Here is a 14543-nt window from a genome sequence, read left to right on the forward strand (position 1 = left end):
CGCACACCGTGCGTGCGCGCCGGTTTTAAGAACATGACCGTTCACGCGGACGCGCACATGCCGCATCCGCGCCGATTCGCTGCTGCAGATTTTTGAGCCAAACCCCAGAGAGTTGAGCCGGCTCTGGGCTAGCTTTAGGCCCGAGGCCCAACTCGGTCTGCGTGAGCGCGCACATCGCGCCATCGCGCCATCTCATACCATAGCAATGTACGCGCACGCGCACTTGGCGCGCTCGCGTCCATGCGTACTGACACCAATCTAGGCCAAGGACCCGAGAGTTGGGCGTGCCTCGAGCCCACTCTAAGCCTCAAGCCCAATCTATTACACGCGTGCGCGCACTGTACGCGCACGCGCCCATACCTCTTCTGCCATGCACGCCAGAGCGCAATGCACGCGCACGCGTGGATCTCCAACTCTTCTCACTTCGCGCGAACGCGCGTATGCCGCGTGCGCGCCGATCTGATGGCGCAATTTCCGGGCCATTCTCCAGAGAGTTAGGCCCGCTTTGGGCCAACTCTATGCCTATAGCCCAACCTCATGCACGCGTAAGCGCAATGTACGCGCACGCGTACCGTCCTATATTTCTCATCCACGTCTAAGCGCAGTGTACGCGCACGCGTAGGTCGCAAGTTTTCTTCATAGACGCGGACGCGCAAGGGGCGCGCGCGCGTCGATTCAAAACTTGGTATAACCCTAATGCGCGACGCATCCTGCGCAGTCGCGCACTCACCCCTCAACCCCCATCATCTTCTTCCTTCTCTCAACCTCCAACGCCCGCCACAGCAGCGCCATTAACCACCACCGTGACCACCACTGTTCACCCACAACCCTCTTTCTCCCATTCTCTCACTCCCTCCCTCCTCTTCACCAACTCAGTCTCATCTCTCTCTTCCTCTGTCCCACCGCCACCACCTCATCTTCGCCGCCGGCAGCCATCTCACTCTCTCTCCTCCCGCTCTGTCCCCTCTCACTCTCTCTCTCTCATTCATTCCCTCGGTTCCTCACTCCTCCGGCAGAACCACCATTCACCGCCGCTGCTCGTCTTTCCCGCCACCGTTCACGGCGGCGCTGTTCTTGGCTGCATTTCTCTTCCATTTTCCCTTCCGTCACTGACCCCCCTGCTCCCAGGTTCCTGCTCCGTTTATGCATTTTCTCTGTTTTCTTTTGTTGCTCATGTATATTAGTTAGTTCAATTGTATGTTAGTTAGTTTAAATTCGAATTTTGCATGTTAGGTTAGTTAGAAATAACTGCGGTTAGGTAGCTAGGGCTGGATAGAGGATTCTAGGCCTGATAAGTGCTCCGTTCGTGCTTCATTTGCTGTTTGATGTTTGGATGTTGTATGCTAATTTTGGACTATTTTGTGCATTTCATGCTGCCTGAGTCATATACCAGTGGTGATGTACTCACTTGATGTTGTTTTATATGCTTATTGTGGTGATTTGCTATCCGGGAACATCCAATTTTAAGCCGGAATGCTGCCCAATTTTCGAGAAGATTGGTTTCATTTTTATCTTATTTCAAATAGTGGGCAACATTCCGCTTCTCTTTGACTTTCTGGATTTGCATATTCTTTGTGAACATGAACCACAACTTTTCCGTTCACTATGCATAAATTTCATCATATTACTAATCCATTTTCCTTAACCTACTAATGTCTCCAACTATCTAACTCCTGCTCACTTTAACCCTCTTTGACAATTCTTTCAAAACTATGATGACATTATTGCATTTTGGATATGAGTTGTTACCTTTCATGACACTTGCTTTCTTGGTTTATTTGTTCACTTTTACGCATTCCTTGCAACATCATGGTTGTTTCTTTTTGTCAATTGTATCCTGAACATGCTTTATTTGTTAAATGCTAAATGTCTTATATATTCTATCACTTTTTTTTTCAGGATGACTGATAAAGGCAAAGCCATAGCCACTACCTCTAAAAAGAGAAAACACTCTACTCCCTCCATTCCTTCCACCTATAAGAATTATGCCAAGAACCCCTTAAATGATGTGGACAAAGAGAATCAACAGTTGCCTTCCACCAATCCTGAAAAATTCCCTAATCTCTATTGTGAGCTCCGATTTTCTAAATATCGGACTACAAAGCTCAACATTGAGAAGAAGCTACTTCTCCCGATGGATGTGAGACGTTCTATTTCCGGTCAGATCATCGATTTGGGTATTGACTTTGTTGACCGGGATTTAGGGGATATTAATGTGTCTTGGGTGAAGGAATTTTACTGCAACTTCTTCCGTCCGACATTAGATTCGGTTCAGGTGAGGGGTAGGGAGATTATGATCACTGAGACTGCCATTGAGGAGGCACTACAGTGCCGGCATGTTCCGGATGAGTTGTGTGCCCATCAGCAGGCTGAGTTAGCCATACACAGTATGACCTTCGATTATGAGGCACTCAAGACTGTTATTGGGATACCAGAGGCTACTTGGGTTATGGATGCCAACAACACCAAGCCGAAGGGGATGTTGTTTACTCACTTGACTAGGGAGGCCAAGACTTGGCAGATGATCTTTGCTTGCTATGTCCTTCCCACCACCCACTTCTCTGAGATTCCTATGGAGATGCTTCTACTGATTGGGTGTGTCATGGAGGGGAAGGAAGTCTCTTTCCCTAGGTTGATCAGACAGTGTATGTGGCGGGCGCATATTCGTGGCCTACTCCCATTTCCTACTTTGATCACGAGTATGGCGGCCCTAGCTGAGGTTCCGTGGTTGGATGATGATGTGCGACCACCACCCCCTGATGTTGATGACAGGGAGGTTACTATCCCCTGGGGTGGTTGGGTGCACGAGAAGCCACTTGCTCGGCGCCGATCTCGGGCTAGAGCTGCCATTGGGACACCTTCACCTTCAGCCCCTACGGCCGCCCCATCATCCTCTACAGCAGCAGCTCCATCATCTACAGATCCTCCAGCTGTCCCTGAGCCTACTTACCTCCTGGTCCAGCGCCTTTTCCGGTTCTTAGAGCGTGAGAGACGCCATGTTAGACGCCGTTTAGACAGGATGGACCAGGCACTGACTTCTTTGGGCGCTGAGCTACCTCCGCTCCCCGATTCTCCGGCCTCCGATGAGCAGGATCATCAGGAGGAGGAGGCAGAGGCGCCAGTTCAGCAGGACTCCCCTACCACTACAGAGCCACTAGAGATTCATGAGGAGCCGGTCCCACAGCCCGAGCCAGCACCTATCATTGTACCTCCCACTGATCCTCCGGTTTAGCATCGAGGACGATGCTTGGTTTTAAGTGTGGGGAGGGCACCGGTAGCACTATTTGGGAACCGGTGAACTTTTTCAGCCTAGTTATCCTATTTTGCACATTTTGTATATATTTGGATGCATTTTTAGTTGCTTTGGGATACTTTTATTGCTTATTTTGGACTTTAGTTATTTTGATGCTTTGGATATTTTAGATGTTTTGGATGATAGATTCCATACTTTTAGTTGGATTCTTCTTTATACATTTTGTTATCTTTGTTTTTAGTTTGTAGTTGTGATTAGAAATCATACTTTGAATTGCAAATACTTAGTCACCCTTTTTGCATAATATATTGGTTTTAAGTGAAAAAGGAAAGGGTGAACTAAGAAATTTTTAAACTTTTCAATCACAACAATGCTTAGTCAAACATTGAGATTTTTCAAGAAGTTTAAATATAGGGCATTGACCCAATTGATTGAAAGGAAAATTTTTGGTGAAACTTGCTTGAATTTCATACCTTGTGAAGCATGTATTGAACTAAGAACACAAGCTTGTGAGACTTGAGCCTATTGATGTGGTTACATCTTATAACCACTTATTTTCCATTCTTGTGTGAATTTATTCTCTTTCTATGATTGTAATCCTTGATTTGCTTGATTCTATATGTCCAATTATTTCTTGTATTTATGCATTTATATGATTGAGGCCATTACTTCACTAACCACTTACCCAAATAGCCAACCTTTTATTCTCCATTGTTAGCCAATTTTGAGCCTATGTTAACCAACTTATTCTCAATTTAGCACATTACAAGCCCAAGGCGAAAAACCAATAAAAGCCCTTGTTTGGATCTTTGATTAGCCTAGGCTAGTGAGAGTGTTTATTATTCAAAGTTGGTGAGGTTTGGGAACATTGGATGGGATAAAAGGGGTAGTACACTTTTATGTTTAGGAATTGGGTACATACTCATGTATTGATTAAATGAATAGACCTTGTGCATTGATGTTCTTGTATATAGTTTGACAAAAGAAAAAAAAAGAAATGAAAAGAAAAAAAAAGAGAAATAAAAGTGAAAATGAAAAAAAAAACAAAGAAAAAAGAAGAAAGACAAAAAAAAAAAAAATAATAAAAAAGGGGACAAAATGCCCCAAAGTGAAGTCAAGAAGAAATCAATGCATAGGTGTTATAGATCAATTAAAAAATGCATGAATATGCAAGAAAAAGTGAAGAATGGGTAGTTAGAATAGTTCGAATTTGTATAGGTCATTATATAGGATAGGTGGGGAAGTCTATGCTAATCAAAGATTCAAATCCTAGTCCACTTAACCATAAAAGATCCTACCTTGACCCTAACCCCATTACAACCAAAATGAAAGACCTCATGATGAATGTATGCATGCATTGAATAAATGTGATTGTTAGAAGAAAATCAAATTTTGGAAAACATGATTAGAAGGGAATTGAGTGAATCAACCCTTAAACACTTGAGTGAATAGAGCGGATACACATATCCGGTGAGGGTTCAAAAGTTCAATCACATGTGTTCACCCCTATTATCTATATTCTTGCAAGTTTAAATTCTTTTTGGTAATTCAATACAATTGTGGTTTGGAATAATTCCTATTGCCTAGCCCTTGTGCTTATACATACTCTCTTGGCAAGTTGATGTGTTTGAATTAAGCATTTGCATTTATTTTAGATAGGATTCATATAGTTTAGTTGCATTCAATAAATGTCATAACCTTTAGTTCCTTTTATTTTAGCATGAGGACATGCTAAGGTTTAAGTGTGGGGAGGTTGACAAACCCCAATTTGAGGCTTTGTCTTGTATTGAATTTAGAGTATTTTGATAACCTTTGTCACATTTAGCCTATAAATTAGCATGGTTTTGTTATCTCTCCCGTATTTATGCCTAAGTGTAAAAACATGCTTTTAAACCTTATTTTGATGAATTCTAAAATTCTCTTTGATTCCATAAGATGCCTTGATGTGTTTGTTAGTAAATCCAGGATTAAAATAGGCTAGACATGGATCAAAGGAAGCAAGGAAGGAAGCATACAAGTGGAGAGAAGCACTAAAAGCCAAAAGAGCTGATCCAGGCCATGTACGCGTACGCGCACAAGGCGCTCGCGCGCACATTGCGAAATAGGCCAAGGACGCGCACGCGTACCATGCGCGCACACGCCGATGATGGCACATGACTTCATTTATGTAACACGTGCCTGGCGATTTTGGAAGGTTTCAGCAACCAACTTTGGCGCCAAAATGCATATAAGAGCCAAGGATTGAAGGGGATTGACAACTTCTTTTCATACTTCTATACTTTTGATCATTAGTTTTAGTTTTAGAGAGAGAAGCTCTCACTTCTCTCTAGAATTAGGATTAGGTTTAGGTTTAGTTCTTAGATTTAGATTTAGATTCATCTTCTTCTACTTCCACATCTCAATTCCTTGTTGTTACATTCATTCTTCTTCCATTCTTTTATTGCAATTTCCTTTATGATGTTCTTATGTTTAGTTGTAGATCTAGTATTGTTCTTTTTACTTCCTTCCAATTCAATAAAGGTAATTCATAATAAAAGTGTTCCTTTTGATGTTGTTGTTAATTTCTTTCAATAATTGTTGTTAGATTTCATTCTTGTTGTTGATTTACTATGTTTTTCTTTTATGCCTTCCAAGTGTTTGATGAAATGCTTGAGAGGATGTTAGACTAGAATTTTATGTTCTTGGCTTGAGAAGGTAACTTAGGATTTCTTGAGTCACTAGTGTCCAATTGATTGCTAGTTGATAGCCATTAACTCTAGCCTTCATTAATCCAATAAGTGGAAAGCTAGGATTTATGGACTAGGATTGATATAACTCACTTGACTTTCCTTTGTTAATTGATTTAAGGATGACTAAGTGGGATTAATCCTTGCAACTACCATACTTGTGGCTAGTGATAATGATGAAGATTCTTGACAATCAAATCTTGCCAAGACTATTTTCTTAATAAAGTTTTCTTACCATTTACTATTCATGTTTCTCATCTAAACCCCAAAATAACTCACCAATAACAAGACGCTTTATTGTAATTCCTAGGGAGAACGACCCGAGGTCTAAATACTTCGGTTTATAAATTTCAGGGGTTTGTACTAGTGACAAACAACTTTTTGTACGAAAGGATTATTGTTGGTTTAGAAACTATACTTTACAACGAGATTTTATTTGAGAAATTCTAACCCGTCAAAAATCCAATCGTCACGCGTACGCGCCGATCTTCCGAAAAGTTCCATCCACGCGTACGCGTGATGTGCGCGGGTGCGTCGATTGTGCTGCACCCAATGCCCAGCCATTTTCCCGAGAGTTATGCCAGAACTGTGCCGGTGTTGTGCCTGGGGCACGAGGACACCCGCGCGTACGCATGGTTGACGCGTGCGCGTCGATTGGCAAGTTTTGAATCCACGCGTTAGCGTGCATGACGCTTGCGCGTCGATGAGTTTTGAGGCCATCCACGCGTGCGCGTGGAGTGCGCGTACGCGTGGCCCTGTTTTCATCCCAAAGTTGATTTTTGAGTTTTTAAAAGCCAAATCTCATACTTCTAAGCCTCCGATCTCACCATTCATGTCTTAAATCATCATAATATGCCTAGCTATTAGAAAGGGGCTAGTGAATGTGATAACTTGCGAGTGAAGCAAGGGAAAAATGTATGATCAATGAGGATCAAGATGATTATGTGAGATGCGGAGGATGGTGGTGGAAGTGTTGGTTATGCCATGGGCCGAAAGGCTGTAATTGTTAAAGAAATGGCTGGTTATGGATTTAACCGTGAGCCGGAATAGCTGTGTATGCTATGAATATTGGCTGGTTCTGGACTGAACCGTGAGCCGGATGGCTGATATGGATGTTGATCCATGGATGAGAATTCATGCATGTTGATGCTGAATTATTGATAATTGTAAATTGCACTTCCACTATCAGAGATACGAGTTTCCCTGGGTAGTAGCAGTGGCTAGCCACCACGTGCTCCAGGTTGAGACTTGATACTCTGTTGACCCTATGTCGTAAGTGTGGCCGGGCACTGTGAAAGGCCCGGATGAGCTCGAAACCCCCGTAAATTTTCACCAGTGAGGGTGATGGATATGGATCATGTTTGATCAAGTTTATAACGAGTATAACTCGAGTTTGGGGATGCACGACAGAGGGACAGTCCAATGGTTAGCGACCAGGACTTGTCGGGTTGGCGCTATAACCGACAAGATGATATCATCGGCCACTAGGGACAGGCATTCATCATATGCATATTATGTGAATTGTTTGAGATTGCCTATTTGACTGCATATAACTTGCTAATTGTCTAAATGTCTTACTTGCTCCTATGTGATATTCTTTGTTTGATATAACTGTGGTTGCTATATTATATCCTGCTGGTGGTTGGGAGGTTTGAAGGAATTGGAAAGGGAAGTATTAGTTAGACTGAAGAATCTTTAGTCAGATGCCCTTATACGGTTTAGCTTGTTTATAAGCTTAATATTATTTGGAGGAAGTTCTAGGATTGCCTTCGGCTTTCCTCCATTATTATGTATTATATATGTGGAAGCTGTTACCATGCTGGGAACCTCTGGTTCTCACCCATGCGGATTTTGTGGTTTTCAGATGCAGGACGTGAGGTGTCCCGCTGATGCATGCTGGAGACTTCTATGTTGCGAAGATCCTTGTTCTCGGGACTATGCTTTGGTTTATCTTGCTTAGATACTTTTCTCTCCATTAATTAATACAAACTGTGATGACTCTTATGGGAGATTTTGGATAATAGGTTTATGTATTTGTGTCCCTTGGGGTTTCCTTTGGGGTTTTCCTATTTGATCATATGTATATATTGTTATGCTCGGACCGGTTATCTTCGCAGCCGGATCTTGAGTCCTGATATTCCTGTTTTTGACACTCCTTTGTATATAATAATCTCGCGTTGGTTTATCCTTGTTCGTTACGTTATCGATCGGAGTGATGCGCTTTTGAGTTGCGTTTTTTGTTTACCCCTTTTTCTACAAAGGCTCCTAGTTAAAATCAATCATTCATACTACTATACGTACTAAATTTTTATTTTAGAGGTCGTAATACCTTGCCATCTCTGAATTATGACTTAAGCATAAGACTCTGTATGGTAGGGTGTTACATTATGGTATCAGAGCAGTTCGTTCCTGTAGAGCCTGAGGGATGGACTGATTATGCTTCTGTGCATTCTCTGTGTGTGGTTATGTGCTATTAGTATATCTACTTGATATATTTGGCATAAACGTTCATGAGCATGCATTTGGGACTTTGAAGTACTAGACTTCCGATATTGAGACTGATCAACTTAATATCGATTGTTTGGTATGTATAGGAACCAGATGGCGCCTCGTGGACGCGGTAGAGGTAGTGCGAGAGGTCGTACGAATGCTCGTGCACCGGAGAATAACCCTAATGACCCGGTGAACTTCATGACTGCGTTGGAGAACATGGCTGCTGCTATGCAAGCCACTGCTGAGGCTCTTGGTCAACAGATGAGCAACCATGGTAATGATGGAAGTGGAGTTCAAGGCCCGATGACACTGGCAAACTTTTTGAAGGTTAATCCACCTAAGTTCAAGGGAACTACTAGTCCGACTGAGGCTGATACATGGTTTCAGGCTATAGAGCGAGCGTTGCAAGCGCAAGTGGTGCCTGAAGGACAGCGTGTCGAGTTTGCTACTATATGCTTGTCGGTGAAGCGTCGCATTGGTGGCAAGGTATCGACGTCTTCTGCAGCAGGGTGATGACTATATCACCTGGAATGTCTTTCAAGAAGAGTTCTATAAGAAGTACTTTCCGACTTCTGCTAGGACGGCTAAGGAACTTGAATTGTTACAGCTGAAGCAGGGCACTATGTCCATATCAGAGTATACTGACAAGTTTGAGGAGCTGTTCAGGTTCTCTCGTATGTGCCAAGGGACCCGGTGGAATATGAAGAATGGAAGTGTGTTAAGTATGAAGGAGGACTCCGGAGTGATATCTTCAGTTCAGTGGGACCAATGGAGATTAGGACTTTTTCCGAGTTGGTGAACAAGTGTAGGGTTGCTGAAGAGTGTGTAAAAAGGGCAACCGCTGAGAAGGGGAGTCACAAAGGATCTTTCCCACAGAACCGAGGGAAGAGCTTTGCACCTAGAGGTCCGCCTTTCAAGAGGGGAGGCTCCTTCAGGAGGCCCAACAACAACAACTCCCAAGGAAAGAAGTTTGGGAAGCAGCCTCAGAATGATCAAGCTTGCACTAGGTGTGGGAGTCACCATCCGGGAGCACCATGCAAGGCCGGATGGGGTTTGTGCTACAATTGTGGAAAAGCGGGGCATAAAGCCGCCAATTGTCTGGAGAGGCAGAAACAAGGTGCTGGGAAGGCACAACAGACTGGTCGGGTGTTCACCACTTCGGCTGTAGGAGCTGAGGGATCTGAGACACTTATTCGAGGTAACTGTGATATAGCTGGTCAAACTTTAAATGCTTTATTTGATTCGGGAGCATCACATTCATTGCATTTGAGAAAGCTCATGAGTTAGGATTGAAGATTGTAACCTTAGGTTATGACCTAAAGGTATAATGCTACCCATGAAGCCATGGTAACTAGGCTAGGATGCCCGGAAGTTTCCTTTAGGTTCAAGCAGCGTGATTTTTGTTCATGATTAATCTGCTTGCCGATGATTGGTCTTGATCTTATCTTGGGATTGGACTGGTTATCTAAGAACCATGTTCTGCTTGATTGTTCTACAAAATCGGTGTACTTTATGCCGGAGGATACTGAAGGACCGGTCGTGGTGAATAATTATTACTGAATTCGATGATGGTGAATTGTTCCGGAACCGAATGTCAGGGTGCTCCAGTGTTATTGGTGAAGAAGAAAGATGGGAGTATGCGGCTCTGTGTGGATTACAGGCAGTTGAACAAGGTTACAATAAAGAATAAGTACCCATTGCCGAGGATGATGATCTCATGGATCAGTACAAGGAGCTGGAGTTTTCTCTAAGATTGACTTGCGATCCGGTTATCACCAGATAAGGGTGAGGGGGCGAGGATATCCCTAAGACCGCTTTCAGGACTCGTTATGGTACGAGTACACTGTGATGTCTTTTGGGTGACGACGCTCCTGCGGTATTCATGGATTACATGAATAGAGTCTTCCGTCGTTTCTGGATAAATTCGTTGTTGTCTCATTGATGACATACTAATTTATTCCAAGATAAGAAGAGCATGCGGAACACTTGAGGACCGTATTGCAGATTCTAAAGGAGAAGAAAACTTTATGCCAAACTGTCTAAGTGTGAGTTTGGAAGAGTGAGGTGAAGTTTTTAGGCCATGTGGTGAGTAAGAAGGGAATAGCAGTAGATCCAACTAAGGTGGAGGCGGTGATGGATTGGAAACAACCAACACATAACAGAGATAAGGAGTTTTCTGGGTCTAGCTGGCTATTACCGAAGGTTTATCAAGGGCTTTTCACAGATAGCTTTGCCATTGACAAAGTTAACCCGCAAAGACACTCCCGTTTGGACTCCTGAGTGCGAGGAGAGCTTTCAGAATGAAGAAAAAGTGACTACTGCACCTGTGTTAGTGTTACCGAGTCGAACGGCCTTTTGAGGTGTATTGTGATTGCCTCATTGAAGGGTCTAGGGTGCGCTGATGCAGCATCGTAATGTGGTGGCGTATGCCTCAAGACAGTTGAGACTCATGAGGTTAGTTACCCTACGCACGATTTGGAACTCGCTGCGGTTGTGTTTGCCTTGAAGGTGGAGGCATTATCTCTATGGGTTAAGTTCCAAGTCTTCTCTGATCATAAGAGCTTGAGTATCTTGATCAGAAAGAGCTTAATATGAGGCAGAGAAGGTGGATGGAATTGTTGAAGGACTACGACTTTGAGTTGCATTACCATCCGGGAAAGGCAAACGTAGTGGCAGATGCGTTAAGTCGGAAGTCATTATACGCGGCTTGGATGATGCTTCAAGAGGAGAAGTTGCTCAAGGGCTCAAGAGTCTGAATATTGGTGCTCGAGAAGTATCCGGAACCTTGTGTTTGATTAATATGAGGCAGAGAAGGTGGATGGAATTGTTGAAGGACTACGACTTTGAGTTGCATTACCATCCGGGAAAGGCAAACGTAGTGGCAGATGCGTTAAGTCGGAAGTCATTATACGCGGCTTGGATGATGCTTCAAGAGGAAAGTTCTCAAGGGCTTCAAGAGTCTGAATATTGGTGCTCGAGAAGTATCCGGAACCTTGTGTTTGAGCCGATTAGAAATCTCAAGTGACTTTAAGTCCGAACTCCTAAAGGCTCATCAATATGATGAAGCTTTATGGAAGGTGTTTACCGACCATTGAGCAAGGAAAACAGTGGAAGTGTCGGAAGAAAAAGATGGGTTATGGAGATTCAAGGGTAGAATCATTGTGCCGGATGTTTGGCACTTTGAGGCAAGATATCTTAAAGGAGGCACACAAAAGCGGATTCTCCATTCACCCGGGAAGTACTAAGATGTACCATGATTTAAAGGCGATGTTTTGGTGGCCGGGTATGAAGAATGATGTGGCGGAGTATGTCTCAAAGTGCTTAACTTGTCAAAAGGTAAAGATTGAACATCAAAAGCCCGCCGGTATGTTGCAACCTCTAGAGATTCCACAATGGAAGTGGAAAGTATTGCAATGGACTTTGTGTCGGATTGCCAAGGACTAGGGCTGGCTTTGATGCTATTTGGGTGATTGTGGACCGATTGACGAAGTCAGCTCACTTTTTGCCCATTCGTATGACTTACACCCTTGAGGAGCTAGCACGGTTGTACATTAAGGAGATTGTGAGACTTCATGGTGTACCTGCTACTATAATCTCTGATAGAGATCCTCGTTTCACTTCAAGGTTTTGGGGTGCATTTCAGAAAGCTTTTGGAACCCGATTAAGCTTGAGCACGGCTTACATCCTCAAACAGATGGTCAATTTGAGAGGACAATCCAAACACTAGAGGATATGTTGAGAGCTTGTGTTTGGACCAACCGGCGAGTTGGGATCGGTATATGCCATTGGTGGAGTTTGCATACAATAATAGTTATCATGCGAGCATCGGAATGGCTCCGTATGAGGCCTTGTATGGGAAAAATGTCAATCTCCGCTATGTTGGTATGAAGCTGGAGAGAAAAGCTTGTTGGGGCCAGAAATGATAGCTGAGACTACTGAACGGTCAAGAAAATCCGTGATAGGATGTTTACGGCACAGAGTCAAAAGAGTTACGCCGATCAAAGGCGAAAGCCCTTAGAATTTGAGGAAGGAGACCATGTTTTCCTTAAGGTTACTCCGACTACTGGAGTAGGTAGGCGATTAAGGCAAAGAAGTTGAATCCTCGATACATTGTCCATTTCAGATCCTAGAGAGGATTGGACCGGTGGCGTATCGGATGGCTCTACCACCTCATCTTTCGAACCTGCACGACGTGTTCCACGTGTCGCAGCTTCGGAAGTACACTCCTGATGCTAGTCATGTGTTAGAACCTGAATCGGTTCAGTTGAGGGAAGATTTGACGCTTCCAGCGGCTCCAGTCAGAATTGATGATACTAGTATGAAACGGTTGCGAGGAAAAGAGGTTTCATTAGTCAAAGTGGCATGGAGTCGAGGCGGCGTTGAGGAACACACTTGGGAACTTGAGTCGGAGATGCGAACGGATTATCCGCATTTATTCTCAGGTAATTGCATTTGAATTTTGTGGGCAAAATTCCCAATTAGGTGGGTAGAATGTAAACCCGGTTAATTAACGGCCAAACCGGGCCAACCGGACCCAAAGTGGGCCCTTGGCCAACATAACTTAACCAAAACCCTAGTTTTCAGCACTCTCTCTCCTCATTTGTTACACACACAAGCTGAAATTAGAGAGAAAGGGAGGAAGAACACTCTCTCAAGTCTCTCCCTTGGTTGATCTTCAAACCACCATAACTTTTGATCTAGAGCTCCGATTGCCGCCCCGTTTGTGGCCACGCGTTCACCGCGGAGAGCTCTACAAAACCCATATAATCAATCTTGAGGTAAGCCACGTGTTGCTGTTCGAAATCTCAGCCCTTATTTTCGAGTTTCATGGGTTAATGTTGAGATTTTGGGTTCTTTGATGTTATAGGACCCAACTCTCTTGAAGGAGAAGGTTAATCTTGTCTCCTTGGACCTTGGAGGTGGTAAGGTTCTCAACCCTAGTGTATTTGTTGTTTTATGATGTTTGGGTTTTGAGATGTTGTGTATGGGTATGATGGTTGTGGCTTAGGTTGTGTATGTGAATATTGGAGCTTGATTGGTGACTTTGAAAAGCTTGGAAAGGGTTTGGTGTGAAAAATCTGTCTTGGAGGTGTTGAGGCCTTGAGAGCTTGTGGATAAGTGGTTTGGAAGCTCCGGTGGAGCTTGGGAAATTCGGCTAAGGTATGGTTTCGGTTTCCCGTATCTAAATGTAATGTGGTAGGAAATATTAGGCTAGAGGCCCTAAGATAGGCATTGAATGGTTGATGTTGTTGAATGATTGAGATATATGATGTGGTCATATATGTGATGATGATTATTGATGCCTTGGTGGTATGATGTATGAGAAATATGCATGTTGTGATTATGCTTGATGAGTGGTTATGGTTGCATTGTGGGTTGAACCATGTTGAAGGTGAGTATGATGTTGATTGTGTACATTAATGGTTTATTGGAATTGTGTTGTTGAAAATTGGCATGAGGAATAGTATATGATATGTCAGTATGTTTGAGTTTGAGCCACTTGGGTGAAGTGGGCTAAAATGATGAGATAGTGATGTGTATATGTGGTTATGTGTCAATGTGTGAGTTGAGGAGGCTTGATGTTGAATTTGATGCATTTTGAATTGATTTCAAAGAAAAGGGATGAAATTGGCATGTTTTGATTGACTTTGAAAGGAGTTGAAAATGGTTTGTTTTGAAAATGGCATATTGTGGTTTTGTATGAAAATATGGTTTTTGGGCATACTTTGACGGGACATAACTTGGACTACGGATCTCCGTTTTGTATCAAATTTGTTTAGAAATGAAATTGGATCCGGGATGTCCATGCCGTTCGAAGAACGGGTGAAAAACGATTTAAAATGAGGAAGTTATGTCCGTTGAAAGATTGGGGTTTAAATCTGTGAAATTCTGCAGCTTTTGACTAAGAAAATTTTTAGCAGAATGACCCCTTGCGCGTGGGCGCACCTGGCGCGTACGCGCCGATCTTCCGAAAAAGTGCCATCCACGCGTACGCGTGATGTGCGCGGGCGTGTCGATTGTGCTGCACCCAATGCCCAGCCATTTTCCCGAGAGTTATGCCAGAACTGTGC

The sequence above is a fragment of the Arachis stenosperma genome, unplaced genomic scaffold, assembly GCF_014773155.1.
Source record: "Arachis stenosperma cultivar V10309 unplaced genomic scaffold, arast.V10309.gnm1.PFL2 arast.V10309.gnm1.Scaffold_1734, whole genome shotgun sequence".
NCBI classification, from domain to species: domain Eukaryota; kingdom Viridiplantae; phylum Streptophyta; class Magnoliopsida; order Fabales; family Fabaceae; genus Arachis; species Arachis stenosperma.